The sequence below is a fragment of the Lathyrus oleraceus genome, chromosome 2, assembly GCF_024323335.1.
Source record: "Lathyrus oleraceus cultivar Zhongwan6 chromosome 2, CAAS_Psat_ZW6_1.0, whole genome shotgun sequence".
NCBI classification, from domain to species: domain Eukaryota; kingdom Viridiplantae; phylum Streptophyta; class Magnoliopsida; order Fabales; family Fabaceae; genus Lathyrus; species Lathyrus oleraceus.
Window position 1 is genome coordinate 262,338,684 of NC_066580.1, and position 21,846 is coordinate 262,360,529.

The 21,846-nt window shown below is 36.3% G+C and overlaps 1 pseudogene; it reads left to right on the plus strand.

Annotated features, from left to right (window-relative positions):
* Positions 1–3,478: 3,478 nt before the first annotated feature.
* LOC127119089 (protein SRG1-like) lies at positions 3,479–10,450 on the plus strand (annotated as a pseudogene).
* Positions 10,451–21,846: the final 11,396 nt, after the last annotated feature.

Sequence of the window (21,846 nt, forward strand, 5' to 3'; positions counted from 1 at the left end):
AAGGGAGTTTGTGCTACATTGAAAAGTTCCAACGAATTGAATATATTGGAGCTAGACATGCATTTAGTTATTTACTAAAATTAAACTGCTTGCTTGTAGTTCCATCACTAGAACAAGCAGGGTACAACTTCAACAATAATGTTTTCATTGCTCTCTCTAAATGTTATTTCAATTCTTCTCTTAACCACTCCATTTTGGTCTAATTTTTCTATCATCATCGACTCAGAATAAACATGTATAATGAAAATTAAGGATTGAATAGGTCACCCTAAACGGTCCATAAAGGTCTATAGTCTATTGTCTGATTTATTTAAAGTTTGTTATGACCGCCTATTTAAAAAATAGTTAGTCTTAAATTTTTTTATTTATTTTTAATTAAATAAGTCAAATTTAAACTATTAAATCTCTCTCTCTCTCTCTCTCTCTCTCTCTCTCTCTCTCTCTCTCTCTCTCTCTCTCTCTCTCTCTCTCTCTCTCTCTCTCTCTCTCTCTCTCTCTCTCTCTCTCTCTCTCTCTCTCTCTCTCTCTGACACACACATATATATATATATATATTACAAATTAGATTAAATAATATATAAAGGGACATTGCTATCTATGTAAAAAGAGAGGAGGGAAGGGGAATGAAGAGATTTTAATTGAAAAAAATATTTGGGTCATATGTGGAGGAGAAAAGTTTTATAAATAATTCATATTTTTATTTTTATGATCTTATATAAATCATATGATATTCAAAGGTGAAAGTTTCGTAAATATTTTTTAATAATAAAATATGTATAAATAATTAAACATAATTTCTAATATTCAGTGATTAAAAAAGTTATAACTTACCACATAATGTTAAAAAAATTGAGTGCATTTGATTTAGATTATACTTCTCCGACATAAATTAAACTCTATATTGATAACAACTTTTTACATTTAACAAAATAAATACATAAAATAACTTATTGTTAATATATATATATATATATATATATATATATATATATATATATATATATATATATATATATATATATATATATATATATTCTGTTTGAGAATAAAAAATAGATGTTCTCGCTCCACGAAGAAACCAGGAAGGAAGATAATTGGGTAACTAGTGATCTTGAACAGTGACTTCGATATCCTTTAGGGTGTCGCGGGACGGACCTGCATGTTTAGCACTCTGACGCCCAAGTCAGTTCAAGGTTCAAGACGAGTATAATGAAAGTGGAGATCAAATATTATACTTTGTTCTTATTGTGTGGACTGATTTATACTTCAAATAAAGTAGAGTGAATTTGAGATGGATTGAACTTTGGTCAATTGGGTCTTTGATCATTCCAGAACACTTGTCCCCAAGACATTGCCAGGAATTGAAAGAGCTAAGGGAAATCTTAAGTACCTTTGATTGACCTCCATGATGTGATCCAGTGTCGAATGAACCTAAATCGCTTACGATAAGTTTTTAAAAAGTAACAGGGAACATGCGCATTTACTGTGGTTCCATTATTGAAACTCCCCGTCACCCTTTTCTGGCACGTATATTGATGTGACCAGTTAGGGTAAAACATATTTTATAGGAAAAATTTGAGTGCAGTCGAGTTTGGCGTGTATCCATAAGTGGAGATGTAGAAGTTGATCTCGTGATTTCTTCACATAGTTGGTTTTGATCTTTCAACTGTCATTGCTTATAAATAGGGTGAGTTTTAGTATTTGGAATCTTTCACAACCTTTAGCATTTGAACTCACAGTTACGTTTTAGAAAAACATCTTCACTTATTCTTCCCTTAGAGTATAACTAGAACCGATTCAGTGTTTCACCTAAAGATTTCGCCTTCTTCCATTCCTCCTGATCAATCCCATATCACCAAGTATCCTTTTAACTCAAAATTTACCTTCATCATTTCCTATCTTTTAGTCAGGATAAGCGATAATATTGCCAATTTAGTGAGTGATTATGAAGTTGAAACTTTGTCTACTTCTTCAATAAGGGTAATCCCCGATTTTCCCATCCCTTATCTTAGTAGAGATCACATATGACCGGAAATCATAACTCTCTCTAACATTTCTGACTTAGAAATGCTATATGAGAATCCTTAGAGGAAGAAACGTGTTCTTTTCGGTCGTTATACGCCCTTATATCAAATGTTGGTGGAAGAGTAAATCGCTTCGAGGTCTCTATGCCCTCCCACGTCTTGTCGAAAGAGGATGTGAGAGCCAACTTTCAAAGGAGGAAATAGGTTAGAGATTTCATTCAGCTTCATCTGCATACTGAAGGTTGTGAGTCTAGCGACAATGAGGTGATGGAGCACTTGAATCATTGAAACCGGGCGAATGCATTGGAGAAGGACTAGATGGATGAAAAGGCAGCGGGTACTCCCTCGGGTATGAGTACTGAGGCCTCCCTAAGCGATGCTGACATTATAGTCAGTGATTCTTTAGAGTAGTTGGTCCTTCTATTGTTAGAGGAGAAAAGGATATGCAGTTCTTTTGATGAATGCATGGTGCCGTTTTACGAGTGCCTATTTATAAGAATATGACTTCGATTTCCTTTTTCTAAATTTGAGGTAGTCATCTTAAAACATTTAAGATTTGTTCCTTCTCAACTTTATCCGGGGTCATGGGCATTCATAAGGGTCTTCCAACTATGCGTCAAGTACAAATCTTGGAATCCCTCTCAACTTATTTTTCAATCTTTTCCATCAGAGACGTACTTCCCTAGATAACTTTCGTAATCAATGACTTATTTACTTCCATCTGGTCAATCTTTGGTTCAACCCCTTCACTTTAGACTAGGGAAATTTCTTGGGTTATGGGTGAAGCCCCTCACCCTCATTTTATTCTGCTTTGTATTATATTCTTGTCGATACTCCTCAATACAGACGGATTTCGTATACAAAGTATTTATCCAAGCTCCATTTTAACCGGTATGCACACTCTTATTATACCTAGTCGAGTTCTCTTTTTCCGTATGAGGTGATGATGAAAGAGGGAATGTTGTCATGGTTTCAAAGAGAAAGTAGTATGAATATATGAATGAGAGAATATCTTAAATGGTAAATTGGATTATATATTCTGGACAGTTAAAACCATCTTTATGAAATGCAACTATTCACGTTGATTACCGTTCGATCAGATCTGGCGGTAGAGAAGACACTATAGGCTGGAATCACTTTTCCTCAGTTGGGGTAAGGTCTCATCTCTTCCGCATGTTTTTTTTGTGTGATGCTTGTTGTGAGCCCTTCCTTGTGTGGGTCTGGCGACCGACCCAAAATATCTATTAAACATTAGTATATTAGTATAATATATGCTGGTAGGTGGCATTTCTGTCCTTTACGCTCATGTTCAAGAAATGTACTGCCTTTCTTTATTCACCAAGAATAACATCCTCATTGTCAAATCATGTATGACTCATTCAAGCGTTTCACTCCATCTAACATACTGTTATCCTAAATCATCAAAATAAAGGTCTCTCATTAGTTGAAAGATCATGTCAAAGTTTAAAATTTCACTATTGGTGCCTTCTGTCCAGGAGCTTGCAAAGAAGCTCAACTTACAAGTTCCAGAACAATATCTATATCCAAATCAAGACTCTGTTGTTGTATGGAATACAACTTCTTTACCACAAGTTCCTGTTATCGACTTTAGTAAGTTGTTATCCGAAGATGCAACTGAGCTAGAGAAGCTAGACCATGCATCTAAAGAGTGGGGCTTCTTCCAGGTTTCAACTATTACTCCTCTTTTATTATATTTTTCACTAGTACGATGTCAATTGCAAGGGTTTTTGTCTAAATGATGAATTTGATTGCAGCTCATTAATCACGGAGTGGATCATTCATTGGTTGAAAATGTTAAGATAGGTGTTCTGGAGTTCTTAAGTCTTCCATTTGAAGAGAAGAAGAAATTTTGGCAAACTACAGATGATATGGAAGGGTTTGGTCAATTGTTTGTTGTGTCTGAGAATCAGAAGTTAGAATGGTCAGATTTATTCTTCACTACAACTCTTCCATTCTATGCAAGGAATCCCCGCATATTTCCAAATATTCCCCAACCATTAAGGTTTTATATCTTTTTCTCACTTCATCTTTGTGCGTTAGCTGTTGGAAATTGTTTTGCAATATTAGTTCCAAAATGACAAAAGAGTTAAATAGCATTTAATGATTTGAATTCAATTTTTTAGTTATTGTTTTGTTTGAATTTTGAATTCAATTTTCATATCTTTTCATGAAATAGTGTCATATATGAAACATTGTGTTTTATGGTGAAATGGTGTTGTTTCATCAAAGGTTGCAAACTTTTGAAACAACATCCATATCTCCTATAAATATATGATTCTATTCAGAAAAATAACACAAGAACTAAAAACGAATTTCTCTTCCAAATTCCAGAAAACCTTCCTTGCATTTCGGGTTCTTCACTTGTCTTGTGCAGACTCGAAATAAGGCTGACATTATCCTGAGTGTTCTTGCATTTTCCAACTCTAAGACATAATAAAAGAGTGCTTGAAATACTTTTAAGGAAAGTGATTCTCAATCACGATTCAGTCCTGGATCCATTTAATTTTACCGAATTTTCTAACAATCTTAAAAGTAGTAGTAACATAATGGCTTCAGACGCTGCTGTTTCAAGCATCAAAGTGATGAACCAGGACCTTGTCAAGTTAGATCGATTTGATGGAACAAATTACACAAGATGGCAAGACAAAATGACATTCCTATTGACTGCCCTGAAGGTTCACTATGCTCTTGATCCCGACCTACAACCAATACCTGAACCAACAGAAAATGATTCGGAAGAACTCAAGAAGGAGCGCAAGAAACGCAAGGAGGACGAACTGCTTTGCCGTGGACACATTCTGAATACTTTATCTGATCGTCTCTACGACCTCTACACAGACAATCCATCGGCAACAGAAATATGGAAGGCACTAGAATTCAAGTTCAAGGCTGAAGAGGAAGGTACGAAGAAGTTCTTAATATCTAAATATTTCGATTTTAAATTCTTAGATTCTAAGCCCATTCTTCCCCAAGTGCATGAATTGCAAGTTCTGGTCAATAAAATAAAGGCAGTAAAAATAGACATCCCTGAGACCTTCCAAGTCGGTGCAATTATTGCAAAATTACCACCTTCATGGAAAGGCTACCGAAAGAAATTGTTGCACAGTTCCGAGGACTTCTCCTTGGAGAAAATTCAGAAACATCTTCGAATCGAGGAGGAATCGAAGGAGAGGGAGAAATCAGAACCCCCTACTCATTTCAAAACAAACGCTGTGACCAACAAGGGAAAGAAGAGACATGATGGCATAAAGAGTCATCTTGGACCAAAGAAAGAACATAACAAGTTCAAGAACTCTGGCGGTCATAAAGGTCCAAAGAACGGATGTTTCGTATGCGGTAAACCTGGACACTATGCTCGAGATTGCAGACAAAATAAAGCAAAAAATGAGATCAATGCAATTCGATCAGATGATGACATAATTGCTACAGTGAGCGAAATTATGGCAATCAAAGGAAAAGTTCAAGGTTGGTGGTATGACACTTGTGCTACAGTGCATGTTACTTATGACAAGGCTGCATTCAAAACCTATTCTGAAGCAATTGATGGACAAGAGGTACAAATGGGAAATGAAGTCCGCTCTAAAGTTGTTGGAACCGGTTCGGTCGAACTTAACTTCACTTCTGGAAAGAAAGTTACACTTGTAAATGTGCTTCATGTTCCAGACATGAATAGGAATCTTGTTAGTGGGGATTTATTGGGAAAACCGGGTATTAAATCTGTATATGAATCGGGCAAACTTATTTTGACCCGTAATGGTGTATTCATTGGAAAAGGATATTCCGCAGAGGGAATGATCAAACTATGTACTAATGATAATATTATTAATGAAATTTCTAATTCCGTTTACATGCTTGATTCCGTTTCTTTATGGCATAATAGATTAGCACATTGTGGTATTAGTTCTATGAAGAGACTAATTAAATCTGGACTAATTTCATGTAATATAAAGGATTTCAAAAAATGTGAATTATGTGTTGAATCAAAAATGATTAAGAAGCCTTTCAAAAGTGTTGAAAGGAAAACGAAATTACTTGATCTTGTGCACTCAGATTTGTGCGAATTTAATGGCATGTTGACACGTGGAGGGAATAGATACTTTATTACATTCATAGACGATTCCTCTAGATACACTCATGTATATCTCTTAAAGCATAAAGATGATGCATTTAATGCCTTTAAGACTTATAAAGCAGAAGTCGAAAATCAATTAAATAAAAGTATAAAGGTCCTTAGAAGTGATAGGGGCGGCGAATACTTTTCAATTGAATTTGATGCATTCTGTGAAGAGCACGGTATAATACATGAATGTTCGGCACCACGAACACCGCAACAAAATGGCATGGCAGAAAGAAAGAATCGAACATATCAAGAGATGATGAATGCCATGTTGATGCATTCTAAATTACCCCTTAACTTGTGGGGTGAGGCATTATTGTCCGCCTGTCATATAATCAATAGAATTCCGTTAAAGAAAACTGGTATATCTCCATATGAGTCATGGAAAGGCAGAGCGCCAAATATCGGTTACTTTAAAGTGTGGGGGTGTGTGGCATACTACAAAAACATGGACCCTAAAAGAACCAAGTTGGGTCCTCGAGGAATAAGATGTGCTTTTGTAGGATATGCACAACACAGTAAAGCATATAGACTCTTAAATCTAGAATCTAATGTAATTGTTGAATCCCGGGATGTAGAATTCTTTGAAAACCTTATCACAAAGGATAAAGGATCGGAGTCGGCCACTAATAAAGAATCTCATGAAGATAACTCTTCTCGGATTGTAGAAATACAAACTGAAGGCACTCCTATAATCATTGAACCACAACTCGAGCCTAGGATAAGCAAGAGAATTCGGAAAACAAGGAATCTAGGACCAGATGAGATTGATTCTCAATCTATTTCCTTTTATCTTGTTGAGGGAAATTGTAAGAACTTTGTTTAACGCATTCCGATTATTCTTCAAGTGGAAGATGATCCAAAAACTTATAAGGAAGCAATAACTTCAAGGGACTCCACTTTTTGGAAAGATGCTATCCAAGATGAAATGGATTCAATTGTATCAAACCACACTTGGGAACTTGTTGACTTACCTAAGGGATCAAGGCCCATTGGATGCAAGTGGGTGTTTAAGAAGAAATACCATAGCGATGGTACTCTAAACACTTATAAAGCCAGATTAGTGGCAAAAGGATTTAGACAGAAAGAAGGCATAGATTACTTCGACACATACGCACCAGTAGCAAGAACAACTACTATTAGATTGTTGTTTGCCTTAGCATCTTTGAATGATCTTATAATCCATCAGATGGATGTTAAAACAGCGTTCCTAAATGGAGATCTCGATGAGGAAATCTACATGGAACAACCGGAAGGCTACCTGCTTCCTGGAAATGAACAAAAGGTGTGTAAACTTGTCAAATCCTTATACGGACTAAAACAAGCACCAAAATAGTGGCATCAAAAATTTGACTCTGTAATACTCTCAAATGGATTTATTCCTAATTCTTGTGACAAGTGTTTATACACAAAGACGTGCAAAACCACTGTAATATTCCTTTGTCTCTATGTCGACGATATGTTGATCATTAGTAATGATTTAAAAGGAATCTTAGAAACAAAGAAGTTTCTAACATCCACTTTCAAGATGAAAGATCTTGGACTTGTTGACACAATTTTAGGGATTAAGGTTAAGCGAAATAGTGGGGGTTATGAACTTAGTCAAACCCACTATATTGAGAAAATGCTTGATAAGTTTAAACATCTAAACTTTAAGGAAGTAACCACTCCATTTGATCATGCCAACAAACTTCAAAAGAACAATGGAAGATCAGTGGCTCAATTGGAATATGCAAGTGCAATAGGGTGTCTAATGTACCTAATGCAATGTACCAGACCCGACATATCATTTGCAGTCAGTAAAATGAGTCGATTTACTAGTAATCCAAGTAATGAACATTGGAAGGCAATTACAAGGATTTTTGGCTATCTACTGAAAACCAAGGACCTTGGTCTTCACTATGGAAGGTTCCCTGCCATATTAGAAGGATACACTGATGCGAGTTGGATATCTAATATTGGAGACCATAAATCTACAACTGGATGGATATTTACACTTGCTGGTGGAGCAATTTCTTGGAAGAGCAAGAAACAAACATGCATTACACTTTCGACCATGGAATCAGAGTTTGTGGCTCTCGCTTCCGCCGGTCAAGAAGCGGAATGGTTGAGGGATCTTCTGTTGGAAGTTCCATTGGCTAAAGACAATGTCTCAAAAGTGATGATACATTGCGATAGCCAAGCCACATTAGCAAGAGCATTCAGCGAAGTGTATAATGGAAAGTCTAGACATATAGGACTTAGACATTCGTTCGTAAGAAAATTGATTAAGGATGGAATCATTTCACTCACCTACATACGAACATGCTATAACTTAGCAGATCCGTTTACTAAGCCACTGGCCAGAGACTTAGTACGAACAACCTCGAGAGGAATGGGGTTGAAACTCCTTAAATAAAGGTTCCGACAGCGGCAGCAACCCAATCTTATGTTAACAAAACATTAACTTCAAGATTCAATGGGTAACAACAAGTCGTTGAATTGGATGTAAGTCAAGAATTTGGGAAATAAGGTTGACTATGTTGAATTGAGGGTTGAGGTTTCCAAAACCTCTTAATGAAGTTCATTAACGAAGAAGAGTATCTATTGGAAAGGATGCTATATGAACCTCACCTATGTGAATTTTGAGATGGTGCCGTCTCAAAGTGAGAGTTGGAGTTTCTCTCATGAAAAATTCATGAAAAGGATAGCATATGGCCATAAATAAGTGCTAAGCGAGATATGTAAAGGAAGAACCTTTAAAGAGTGTGTGTAAGGTAACGCCGGTCTGATCCCATGGATTAATGGTTTAAAAGCTTTGCTACCAAACATTCCGATTAAACTCTGCGTTATCCTCACTAAGGTTAAGTTTAAAATCGAAAGATACCTAACTGTATTAACACTTTTTATATTTCACTATCTGGAATGATTTTTGTCATTATTAGAACTAGTGGGGGATTGTTGGAAATTGTTTTGCAATATTAGTTCCAAAATGACAAAAGAGTTAAATAGCATTTAATGATTTGAATTCAATTTTTTAGTTATTGTTTTGTTTGAATTTTGAATTCAATTTTCATATCTTTTCATGAAATAGTGTCATATATGAAACATTGTGTTTTATGGTGAAATGGTGTTGTTTCATCAAAGGTTGCAAACTTTTGAAACAACATCCATATCTCCTATAAATATATGATTCTATTCAGAAAAATAACACAAGAACTAAAAACGAATTTCTCTTCCAAATTCCAGAAAACCTTCCTTGCATTTCGGGTTCTTCACTTGTCTTGTGCAGACTCGAAATAAGGCTGACATTATCCTGAGTGTTCTTGCATTTTCCAACTCTAAGACATAATAAAAGAGTGCTTGAAATACTTTTAAGGAAAGTGATTCTCAATCACGATTCAGTCCTGGATCCATTTAATTTTACCGAATTTTCTAACATTAGCCACAAATGTTGTCATTGCGGATTGCGAAAAAAAAACTGAGTGACTATAGTTTTATTATTCTAACCAACACTGTTTCATAATATTGCAGAGATAATATAGGAACCTATTGTTTAGAATTGAAAAAAATTTGCACCACAATCATCAAACATATGGAGAAAGCTCTTAAAGTTGTACCAAATGAAATGCTAGAGGTATTTGATGATATAAGTCAAACAATGAGAATGAATTACTACCCTCCTTGTCCACATCCAGAAAATGTCATTGGACTTAATCCTCATTCTGATGCTGCTGCATTAACCATCCTTCTCCAAGCCAGTGACGTTGAAGGCCTGCAAATAAAAAAAGATGGACAATGGATTCCTATTAAACCACTCAACAATGCTTTTGTTATAAACGTTGAGGACATTTTGGAGGTAATTGATAGAAAAATAGTCATAGATTGTCTTATTATTTCTCTCTATGATATGGAAAATCCTTAATCACTTTTATCTGAGATAATTTGAATGACAAGGACCAACGTGTTCGACTTACGGATATGTACCTAAAAAAATAAGTACACTATCAAGTTTAAGAAATATCATGACTAAATCTTAAATGTTTGTGCAGATACTGACCAATGGAATTTATCGGGGTATCGAACATCGGGCTACAGTTAACTCAAAGAAAGAGAGGATTTCAATTGCATCATTTCACAAACCTCAAATGAGCAAAGTTATAGGTCCAACACCGACACTTGTTACTCCCGAGACACCTGCATTGTTCAAAACACTTACGGTAGAAGATTACTACAAAGCATATTTTTCTAGATATCTACAAGGAAAATCATGCCTTATCTTATGAGAACCCAAAATGAGAATAGTTAGTGATAAAATTAGTATTGCACTATCTGGATTGAAAATAAACATGTTCTCTGAGAGCAGTTTACCATATGTGGTAGCTAAGGTAGAGTAATTGCAAAATGTGGAATGTAAATATGATGGGAGTAGAAATTTATAATCTCAAAACTAAATGGATAATATGTGCCTCGGAAGAGTTCCCCAACTACTGAAAAATTCATATTATATATATATATATATATATATATATATATATATATATATATATATATATATATATATATATATATATATATATATATATATATATATATATATATATGCTTATTAAACAGTATGTTTATTATAATTTTTGGCTTATATGTTGCATATGCCATCGATTTTCATAAGAATTCATCATGCTAATAGTAGTACAACAATGAGAAGCCATTAAAAAAAATAGGACAATGAGAAATCATAATTGAATATTGAATATGAAGATCTTGAGAGTTAGATCAAATATTGGATGTATGAACGAGAATATATATTATTTTGTTGTGAAAGTGACGCCTAGAAAATAGAGTATGATCGATTTTTTGTTTAACAAGAAAATCACAAAGTAAAAGAAAAGAGAGAAAAGAAGAGAAACACAATTCAAAGTGGTATAAAATATTGGATTTTTGATTCAATTACAAACAAGGGTACAATGTTTATAATTGAATTTCAACCACACCACTTTCTCCCTCTGATCAGGATTATTAGGGATTGATAGAGAAGTGATGACTAATATGTTATTTATAAGAAAACTAAACCATAACTATCAATTAACATACTAAACAATTGACTCAAGAGACTGAACCAATTTGGCATGCTAACAACCTAGCATATTTCAAAAGCTACACTAGCTCAAGAGACTCATTTATGTATCCTAGATCCATTTTAATGCTTGCAAGCACGCCTTCCCAGAATTGGCTATATACCTGCTTATAAGGCTCACTTTGTACGCTATGTCTTGCCTCGTACTGACCATAACATACATCAAATAACATATTGTAACACCTCAAAATTTGCCCTCCTCTTCTTGGGACTAGCTTAGCATATTGCATTTCATTTTGTAGGACATTAGGCATTGCATCTTTGCATATCATGTGAAATAAACAAGTCATCCTCCTAAGTGTTTCTCAGAAGATAGAGAGGTTGAGAGATTCAAGCCTGAGGGTCTTGTTGAATTAATCAATCATATGAGGGTTGTTCTTCAATTAGGATTTTATTGATTCCTCAAGGAGGTTGAGTATTATCTTGTTGGCAAGGATATATCACCATCATCATGGTCTTAGCATCCTCAAGGGGTTCATTGTGCCTGATCATGTTCTTTAGGATTAGGGTTTTGACCTCTGGTCAACCCTAATCAATGGTATTCTTTCAACCAGGGATTTTCAAGGAGATGAGGTCTTTCTTGAGAAGGAGATCATCATATTGATTTTATTGAGCTTGTACAAGCTAGGGTTTCATTTTGGAGCCATTTCATCAAGTGGTTGAGGCTCAAAGTCATCTGTGCATGTTCAAGTCATCTGTCAACCATAAAAAGTCAACTGCAAGTCAACTAAGGGCTAGGAGGTGGAGAAATGAGTTTCAACATCTCATTCATGTTCAAAAGAGGCTTATTAATCATGTCAAATGCATATCTTGAAGAATTTGAGGTCAGATCAAAAGTTTCCAAAAATGGAAAGTGACCTATAATTGAAAGTTTCCAAAAATGGAAAGTTTTTGGTTCAACTTCAACTCAACTTTCCAACATCAAAGAAGCTTCAAATGAATTTTTGTCCAACATGAAAGTTTAAGATCTCTCTCTCCCATTTCCAAAAAGTCTAAGATCATGAATTTATGATGAATGGTTGAGGAGATATGATCCAATCATTGCCAAGTGTGCATGGAACTTCAAATGGCCATATCTTTTGATTCATAACTCCAAATTTGGTGCCTCTTTTTCTAAAATGCTTGTCATGACATGAAGTTTCCAAAACATTCATCACATTGCATGAATTTCCATCATATGATCATTTGTGCATTCAAGTCAATTTTGGAGGGAAACTTGAAAATTCAAAAATGGTGCCTCATGGGAACAAATCACCATTGCCAATGTGTTTAAAAAATGATTTTGGGTGACTTTGATCAAGCATATGACACTGTTCACGTGGGTTTACTACATGCACCATGCAATTTTCAAATTTTGCCAAAACACCTTATTTTGCCTAATTTCAATTAACCAAATTAAGTGTGGATTAGCAATGTGATTAAGGGAGCATATAAGTACTAAAACCTAACAGAATTTCAGATTAGCTTCATCAATTCTAGATCTAGATCTCAAAGTTCTCTCTCCCTCCAAAATTTTCTTCTAATCAAAATTCAAGTTTCTTCAACATAACACCTTGTTTTTGTTGAAGATTCATGATCAGTGAGTTGGATAGAGTGTGAATCCAGTGTTTGTTTGAAGAATTCGAGCATAATCAAGCAGTTGAAGCTCAAGAACTCAAGAATGGAAGTTGTTTGGTGAGCTAGATCTACACGTTTCCAAGCTTCAAATTCTTTATCAATCATCATTACAAGTGTTCTAGAGTTGATTTGGATCATTGCCAAGCCTTGAATCGTGCGCTTTCAAGAACTGCTCTTCAAGAGGTTCAATTTTCGAATCTCTTAATTCCTCAATTCATTAGCATGTTCATGTAGATCTTTCCATGCTGAGTTCACTGATGCTTGTAGAATTGAAAATGATGTACTATTGAGAAAGGTATGCTTGATTGAAGTTTTGAATGTCAAACTTTTTTGCTTCGATTTGCACGATTGGTGATGAATTAACATGAATCAATGCTTGATCTATAACCTACATGTCATGAGGATTTAAATGATGTATGATTTTTGGAATTCTGGAAAAATTTCTTGAACATGTTACTGTTCATCATCGTCTTCGTGAGGAAGACAATGTAGCGTCCGCTTTGTGACGATGTAGCGTTCGTCTGGTTATTGCTGACGCTGGCCTAGGGTTTTTGTCTCATTCGTCCACGCGTGTGCCTTGCTAGCGTTTTGGTTGGCCTCAATTGTTTTGACTTTGCCACATGCGCGCTACTGACATGTCCAGTCATTAATGAAACGACCGCGTTTCATTGTGTAGCACGCGCTCATTTTGAATTTCAATACGGTTCGATCCCTGGCGCCATCAGTTTTTCAAATTTCACATCAATTATCCAATTCCCTCCATATTTCATGCTATGCTTCATTTTCATTTCAAAGTTTTTTTGCCAACTTCCAAAATTCATAACAATTTGAAAAATGCTCCAAATAATCCCTGGTTTTTTGCTACTTGATCCTTGACATGTCCTCTATTTTATGATGTTAAATTCTGAAGTTGTGCATGGCTGGATTTTGAATGGTGCTAGAATATGTGATCATATGTGCTTTTGTGACCTTGCCTCATTCATGCTAGTGTGAAATACTTGATTTTAATCCAATGGACATGAAATTTTGCATAATTGTTCCTAACATGTTGATGGATGTTTTAGGCTTGGTTTGGTATTTTTCCCATTTGTCATTTCTGTTTTATGCACATGTTTGTATGGTGTGACAATTTGTGTCACACATTTGGTTGATCAACTTGTGCAATTTCATTTCCATATCAAATGACCTTGGATGCTTCTAATTTTTTGTATGATGATTGTATTGGATGTGTTGAATGGTCATGAATTTTTCCAGAATTATTTGAATCATTTCTGTTTTGATTTGAAATTTTCATTCTCAATGTCCAAATGTAAGCTTTGAAATTGTCTTTGACTTCTCTTGCTTATTACATGGCCTTGCTTGATGATTTTGACTTGGTCCTTTTTAGGACATGTTAATATGTGTTTGAAGTTGCATTGTGTTGAATATTAGCTCCTGTTTTGAATTTTTTCTTCACCTTTGACCCTAGGCTTTGACCTAGTGGTTTGGACTTACCTGTGAGCTTTGAATTTCAGGACCAAGCACCTAATCTCCATGGTTGATGTTGCTTCATCATTTGAATGTTGATATTTGCTATTGATTGCTAACATTTGTTTGTTTTGTAGGTTGATGATAATTCACTTGAGTTTTCCTTATGGCTTACATATTGTACATTGGGATTGTCTGTTTGTTGTTGACTGTTGTCTGTTTGCCTGAATACTGTACTGATTTGTTTAGTTGTTTACACAGGTACCTAAGTTGCTTTAAGTTCATTTGAACTTTGCTTTGCTTTGCTTGTGGTTGGCATACCACTTAGGTATTTCCCTTGATCTCCATGTAGTCTGGAAGACCTGCTGTTATTGGCAGGCACCTGTCTGAAGCCCTCCTTAAGAGGCCATGTTCTTGTTTGTTTATCTTTGTGCCAAGCAGGTTAAGTCCTCTTAAGAGGCAATTGGCGGATAAAAGGGATGTGTAATCCATCCCCTGCTATTCAGTTGTGTCATTCATCTTGCTCACACCATGTGTTGATGCAATTTGAATAAAAACCCAAAATCTTGTCCATAGAGTCAGTCATTGTGGAGAAGAGTTCCTTCATTCTGGACTCCCACACATTCTATTGATTCAAGCTCTCCCAGGCCAGGGATAAGAGCTATGAGGCATAACCCTCATCTCCATTTCATCTGCTTCACCCTAACTCTCAATGTTAGGGTTAAGAGCTCAAAACACCCATTTCCAGTTGGCTTGTTTGTCAAGGTCGATATGACCCCTTGACTAAAGCCCAACCTTGCTTGAGCCCCCTTGGTTGTGTATAGTGTGTGCTATTTGCTTTTGATGTTTATCTGCTTAGCTTCTCATCTCCTTCCTGTAGGATTCGTATGATCAACTTTTGAGGAAGTTGACGTACGTAGAGATAGACTTGAGTTGACTCACTGCCTGTGTGAGTCAAGCTCTTGTTAGAAACCTCAACCTAGGACTATTATGGATTACATGATAACTATTAGGCTCGAGTCGGTCTCCCTTCTAGTTTGTCATTTCCCAGTCTCTGGTTAGGATAGAAATTTCTCCCCTGTTCAGGGGAACTACGTTGCCCTGATCCTCATACCAGATGAGGTACGTAGGCAGGAGATCGTGCGAGATCTCTCCGGGAACCTTTTTTCTTTTTTGATGTGTGTTTGTTTGTTTGGAGTCTGATGTAAGCCCAACGATTGACATTCGGTTTCCTTGTTTATTTGTTGTGTGCTTGGAGTCTGACGTAAGTCCAGCAATTGGCAGTCGGTTTCCTGTGGGTTGTGTGCGTGGAGTCTGATGTAAGTCCAGCGATTGGCATTCGGTTTCCTTGTTTGTGTTTGTTGTTTGGCGTCGGACGTAAGACCAGCCATTGGCAGTCTATTTCCATTTGTGTGTTTACTTTGACGTCTCAGCGTCTCCTTTCAGTGTTTGTTTCGGCGTGCGTTAGCCGAACTACGGCAGCTCTGATTCTCATTCCAGATGAGATACGTAGGCGTAGGATGTGATATCCTAGCGAGCCCTTTTCCCATTTCCCCGAACTACGTCGACTCTGATGTTTGTTTCCGACAAACTACGTAGGCCCAGGATGCGACATCCTGCCGAGTCCTCTTCCTCCATCCTCTCCCGCCTGTTTATTCCAGTGTGTGTGCATTCTTTTTGAGCAGTTATTTAGCAACCTTATTCTATTCTTTCTGAGCGTGGATCCTGTCGAGTACGACGGACGTGAGGGGTGCTAATACCTTCCCCTTGCGTAACCGACTCCCGTACCCTGTAATCTCCGGTCGTAAGACCATTTCCTTTCCAGGTTTACTTCGAGCGTTTCCTTTCCCTCCTTTGGGATAAATAACGCACGGTGGCGGCTCTGTTTGTTTGTTTTTTCCGCCGGTTGTTTTTCGCGTTGCGGCACATATTATACTAGCATATGGACTGCTATTCATATAGGTTCTTTCGACTTCAGTACTAGGACTTTGAGTCATACTCAGCTTGAACTGAGGACTAGTCGGTGTTACAACATGCTTTGAATTCGACATACCAAATATTTCGAGATAGGCATAATTTCGATTGTTTTCTATCTCTCTGGATTCCAATCCCAAGAATTATGGAGGCAACTCTTAGATATCCTTCATAACGAAATCCTTATCACTACGCAAAATAAGGGAAAAGAGGGCGCTTATTTTGGTCTATAACAACGCTTTTAAGCGCCCTCTAAAGTGGCGTTGGCATAGGTAAAGACAGCGCTTTGTTTTCCTGGAGAAAGCGCTGTCTAAAGTGGCCACATTATAGTGCGCTTTCAGAAAAAAACGCCCTCTGGAGTGGTCCATAAAGGGACACCTTAGAGGGCGCTTTCTGGAAAAAGCGCCCTCTAAAGTTGTCAATGTAAAGTGTTTAGAGGGCGCTTTCTGGAAAAAGCGCCCTCTAAAGTTGTCAATGTAAAGTGTTTAGAGGGCGCTTTCTGGACAAAGCGCCCTCTAAAGTTGTCAATGTAAAATGTTTAGAGGGCGCTTCCTACAGAAAGCGCCCTCTAAAGTGTTAGTTATTTTAAAAAAATTTGTTTGAAAAACAGTGGATATTTAATTGGTAACCTGTTCGCATGCTGTAAAAGTGTAAAATTCATATTGATTTCATCCTTTAATCCAATGTTATACACCATTAATCCATTGATATATACAACATGAATCCATTTATATACAACATTAATCCTCCATATATACAACATTAATATATGATTCTTTGATCAACAATATACAACAACATATTCATGATTTAGTAAAAGTACAACAACAATATACAACATATATACAACAACAACATACAACAACAACATTCCATACATATATGTACAACAATATACAACCTAGCTATATGATTCTTTGATCAACAATGAATTGACACAATTCATCCTTCATTTCATCCAAATGAGCTCTTGAGTAAGATTTGTATTCCTCAAAGTACTACAATTAAGAGAATAAAACATATTCATGATTTAGTAACAAATTAGATGAAATATCTGACAGACATAATTAAATATACAAATACACACGAATATTTAGGGGAATTTCACTTACGCATCAACCGTCTTCTTCATACTCGGATATTTACTCCAATCACCCGATAACGAATCGAGATAATACACTATTAGTCTCGAAAGATCCATAGCAACCAACACCCAGTGACCACTGTATCCAAAAGCTGTCTAGTAGTTCTAACCAATACTAAACAAAATAACGCCCATCCACCCATGGTGGCAAACATGTTCTGTATATCCAAAAGCTGTCTAGTAGTTCTATCGCACATCCATACAAAATAAGGCTCAACCAAAAAAACAGATGGCAGCATAAGTAGTATATCCAAAAAAGGCATGGTGAATAATAGCAAGTGTGCATAATAGGCAGGAGGAACTGCATACAAGATAACATTTTTGTTAAACTAAAGTTTTGTATAGCCTAAAACAAAAACAAGCAAAGGGAATCGAGTAACAAACCTATTGAGACAGATCGAGTACACCTCGCATAACTGAATGGAAAAAAATAGTATCAGAAGGCTTCTAAAATTAAATGAAAACAGTACAAGTTTAGAAAACATTAATTAAGATTAAAAAAGCAAATCATATCATTACGTGTAGCACAAGTTATTGGTCAAACTCTGTAGCTGGTCTGCAGTGAATTTATTTTCATCATACAGCACATGATAATGCGTTGGTCGACTAGTCCCCTGCAAAAAGAACACGTCCAAATGCAAATAACACATAACTGTCAAAAGGCGATTGAGCAACAAATAGTAAACAATGGCATAAAGTTAAATGACGTAGCTAATATTACCTGAATTCCTGCATGGCTGTTAAGGTAAAAATCAAATTCCCTAGGGTGACAAATGCTGGTGTCTACCACGGTTCCTTTGACAATTTAGAACAACAAAATCAGCAAAAAGTGATAAATTCAAATGATAATATATACCAGCTGCGTTGAGAAATATATTGAAAAAACCTGGCATAATATTTCCACTTCTATCGGTCTCTTTGGGGTTGACAGGAAAGAGACGGGTGTGATGTCTCTTTTGAACCACTACAAAAGTAACTTTAGGTAGATACCCTTCCTCTATTGAGACACAAGCCTGATGAAAAAAAATTAGTTGGTCTTCAGCACTCCAATGTACTTCAAATTTTACACCCTTGTCTCTTGCACGAATGATTGACTTCATAATAGCCATTTTATCTGTAATAAAGAAAACAATTAAAATCAGATGACAAATGTAAAAACAATTAAAATCATAAAAGTCATTTTACCTGTAATAAAGAAAACAATTAAAATCATTTGACCTGTACCTTTTTCACTAAGTTCTCTTTCTTTTCTTGGTTGGAATATGTTCTACATGTCTCTTAACAACACGGACGGTTGGATTGATCCAAATACCCTCATTATGATCATTTCTAATATATGAATCATTTGATATAATATTCTCATCTTGATCATTTCTGGTAAACGATTCAATCTCAACATCAATATCACCTTGATCTCCAGTGTTTTCATCAATTACTTTGCTGGAAAAAAGAACTATAGACCATTTCGTACTTTTCGGATCATTGACATAGAACACTTGTCTAGCTTGAGAGGCTAGAATAAAAGACTCATCTTTGTATCCCACCCTATTAAGATCCACTTGCAAAAATCCTGACTTATCCATTCGAATGCCGTTATTATTTTCAACCCACTTGCAACCAAATATAGGAATCTGAAACTTCTCATAATCAAACACCCAAATGCGCTCGATAACACCAAAATACGACAAATTTGCAAATTTGGGGTTTAAGTCCTTCACACTTGATATGTGCATTGCTTCAGCTACCACGGCGACACCACTATTCTGCATAGTACTTTTATCATCTTGTTCTTTGGTATAAAATGTGTATCCATTAATCGCGTATGCGCTATAAGAAAAAACATGGAAACCTGGACCATATGCTAAGCATCTCAACCTTTCTGTTATTGAAGCGGGATCTGAATAATACTTTGAATAAATATGATCCTTAAACCAAGGTATAAAACATCGATTGTGCTCTCGTACTATCCAATTTTCATTTCTATTGGGATTTAAACCTCGGAGAACATCCTTGTGAATTTCAACATACGGCTCAACCTCATCCTCATTGTGCAGAACATACAAATGCACTTGATCCCGTTCGACCCTTGATACTGCCACGATTTTATTTCCAATTAGATTTTTTCCTTCTTTCTTTTCGACAAGCTGAGACTTGGGGAGTCCGATTGACTGAACATTAGACAAATATTCAGTACAAAACTCAATCGCTTCTTCAACAATGTATCTTTCAACCATACAACCTTTTGGTCGACTTCGGTTCTTCACGTACCCTTTTAATATTTTCATATAACGTTCAACAGGGTACATCCATCTCATATAAGCTGGTCCACACAACTGTGTCTCTTTCACAAGATGAACAACTAGATGTACCATTATGTCAAAAAATTATGGAGGAAAAAACATTTCAAGCTCACATAAAATAATAACGATTTCTTTTTGCAACATTGGTAAGATCGCAGGATTGATCACCTTACTGCAAATTGACTTGAAGAAAGAACACAACTTAGTTATAGAGCTTCTTACTTTTTCTGGAAGAATAGAACGTATACCTATTGGGAGAAAATGTTCCATTATAACATGGCAATCATGGGTCTTTAAACTCTTTAACTTGAGGTCTTTCATAGACACAAGTCTTCTAATATCTGAAGAGTACCCTTCTGGAACTTTAACTTCACTTAGAAACTTACACAATGTTTTTTTCTCCTTTCTAGATAGAGTATAAGCAGCAGGAGGTAGATATGTTCGTTTTCCTTTCTTCAAGGGTCCTAATTCAGTTCTTATTCCCATCGCTATCAAGTCCTTTCTTGCCTTAAGGCCATCCTTAGACTTTCCTTGTATATTGAGTGACGTGCCAATAACATTTTCAAATACATTTTTTTCAATATGCATAACATCAAGAAAATGTCTCACATACAAGGACTTCCAATACGGCAATTCAAAAAAAACTGACCTCTTCTTCCACCCACTTTTGACAAGTGTGTGGGCAAAAGGCTTGCCAAACTGAGTATCCAAATCTTTCACCTTTTCAAAAATTTGATCACCCGTCAATATAGGTGGAGCTCTGCCTTGTTCTGTCTCTCCATTGAACGCCTTTCTCCATCCATGGTAGTGATGATTTGAATTTAAGAATCTCCGATGACCGAGAAAGACATTCTTCTGACCAAACTCCAAGCGCTTCCAATCTGTTTTATCTTCACAAATAGGACACGCACATTGACCTTTTATGCTATACCCTGATAGATTTCCGTATGCTGGAAAATCATCAATTGTGCCAAACAACATCGCCCTCAAGTTGAAACTTTCTTTCCTATATCCATCATAAACCTCCACACCGGTCTCCCACAAAATCTTTAAATCTTCGATTAAGGGCTTCAAGTACACGTCTATGTCATTCCCTGGTTGTTTAGGTCCAGAAATCAACATAGACAACATCATGTACTTACGCTTCATACATAGCCATGGAGGTAGGTTATAAATCATAATAATCACAGGCCATGTACTGTGTGAGATACTCTGAATACCGTGTGGGTTCATTCCATCAGTAGATAATGCCAAGCGAAGGTTTCTTGATTCTTCTCCAAATTCAGGATAATCATTATCAATTTTCAACCACTGTGGTGAATCTGCCGGATGTCGATACTTTCCATCTATAATTCTTTCATCTGCATGCCAGGTCAAGTGTCTTGAATCGGTTTCACTATGAAACATGCGTCTAAATCTCGGAATAACAGGAAAATACCACAAGACTTTTGTTGGAGACAACTTGTTCTTACATCGCGAGACACCGCATTTAGGACACTCATTTAACGATGCATACTCATTTCGAAACAAAACGCAATCGTTTGGACATGCATGTATCTTATCATAGCTCATGCCAATAGAGCACAACATCTTTTTGGTCTCATATGTTCGATTGGGAAGAACATTATCCTCAGGAAGCATATCTTTCAAAAGGGCTAATAACTCTGTAAAACTTTTATCCGACCACCCATTGCCCGCCTTTAAGTTGTACAACTTTAATACCGCAGACAATCTTGTGAATTTAGTGCAACCATCATACAAAGGTTTCTCTGCATCACTTACCAACCTCTCAAACATTTCGGGACAATCCTTAAGATCTCCTTCAAGTGCTTCTGCAATCTCTTCAACTCGATCACAATCGTATGTATCTGCGCCACTATAGTTTGAGGCATAGGTCGTACTATCCCGCGGTTCAACATTCTCATTACTTTTCTCACCATGCAAATTCCAACATGTATAACTTCGATCAATTCCATGCCTCATTAGATGCGATGTCAACTGAACTGCGTCAACCCGTTTCCCATAACAACAACCCAAGCAAGGACATATCATTCTACTGGGGTCTT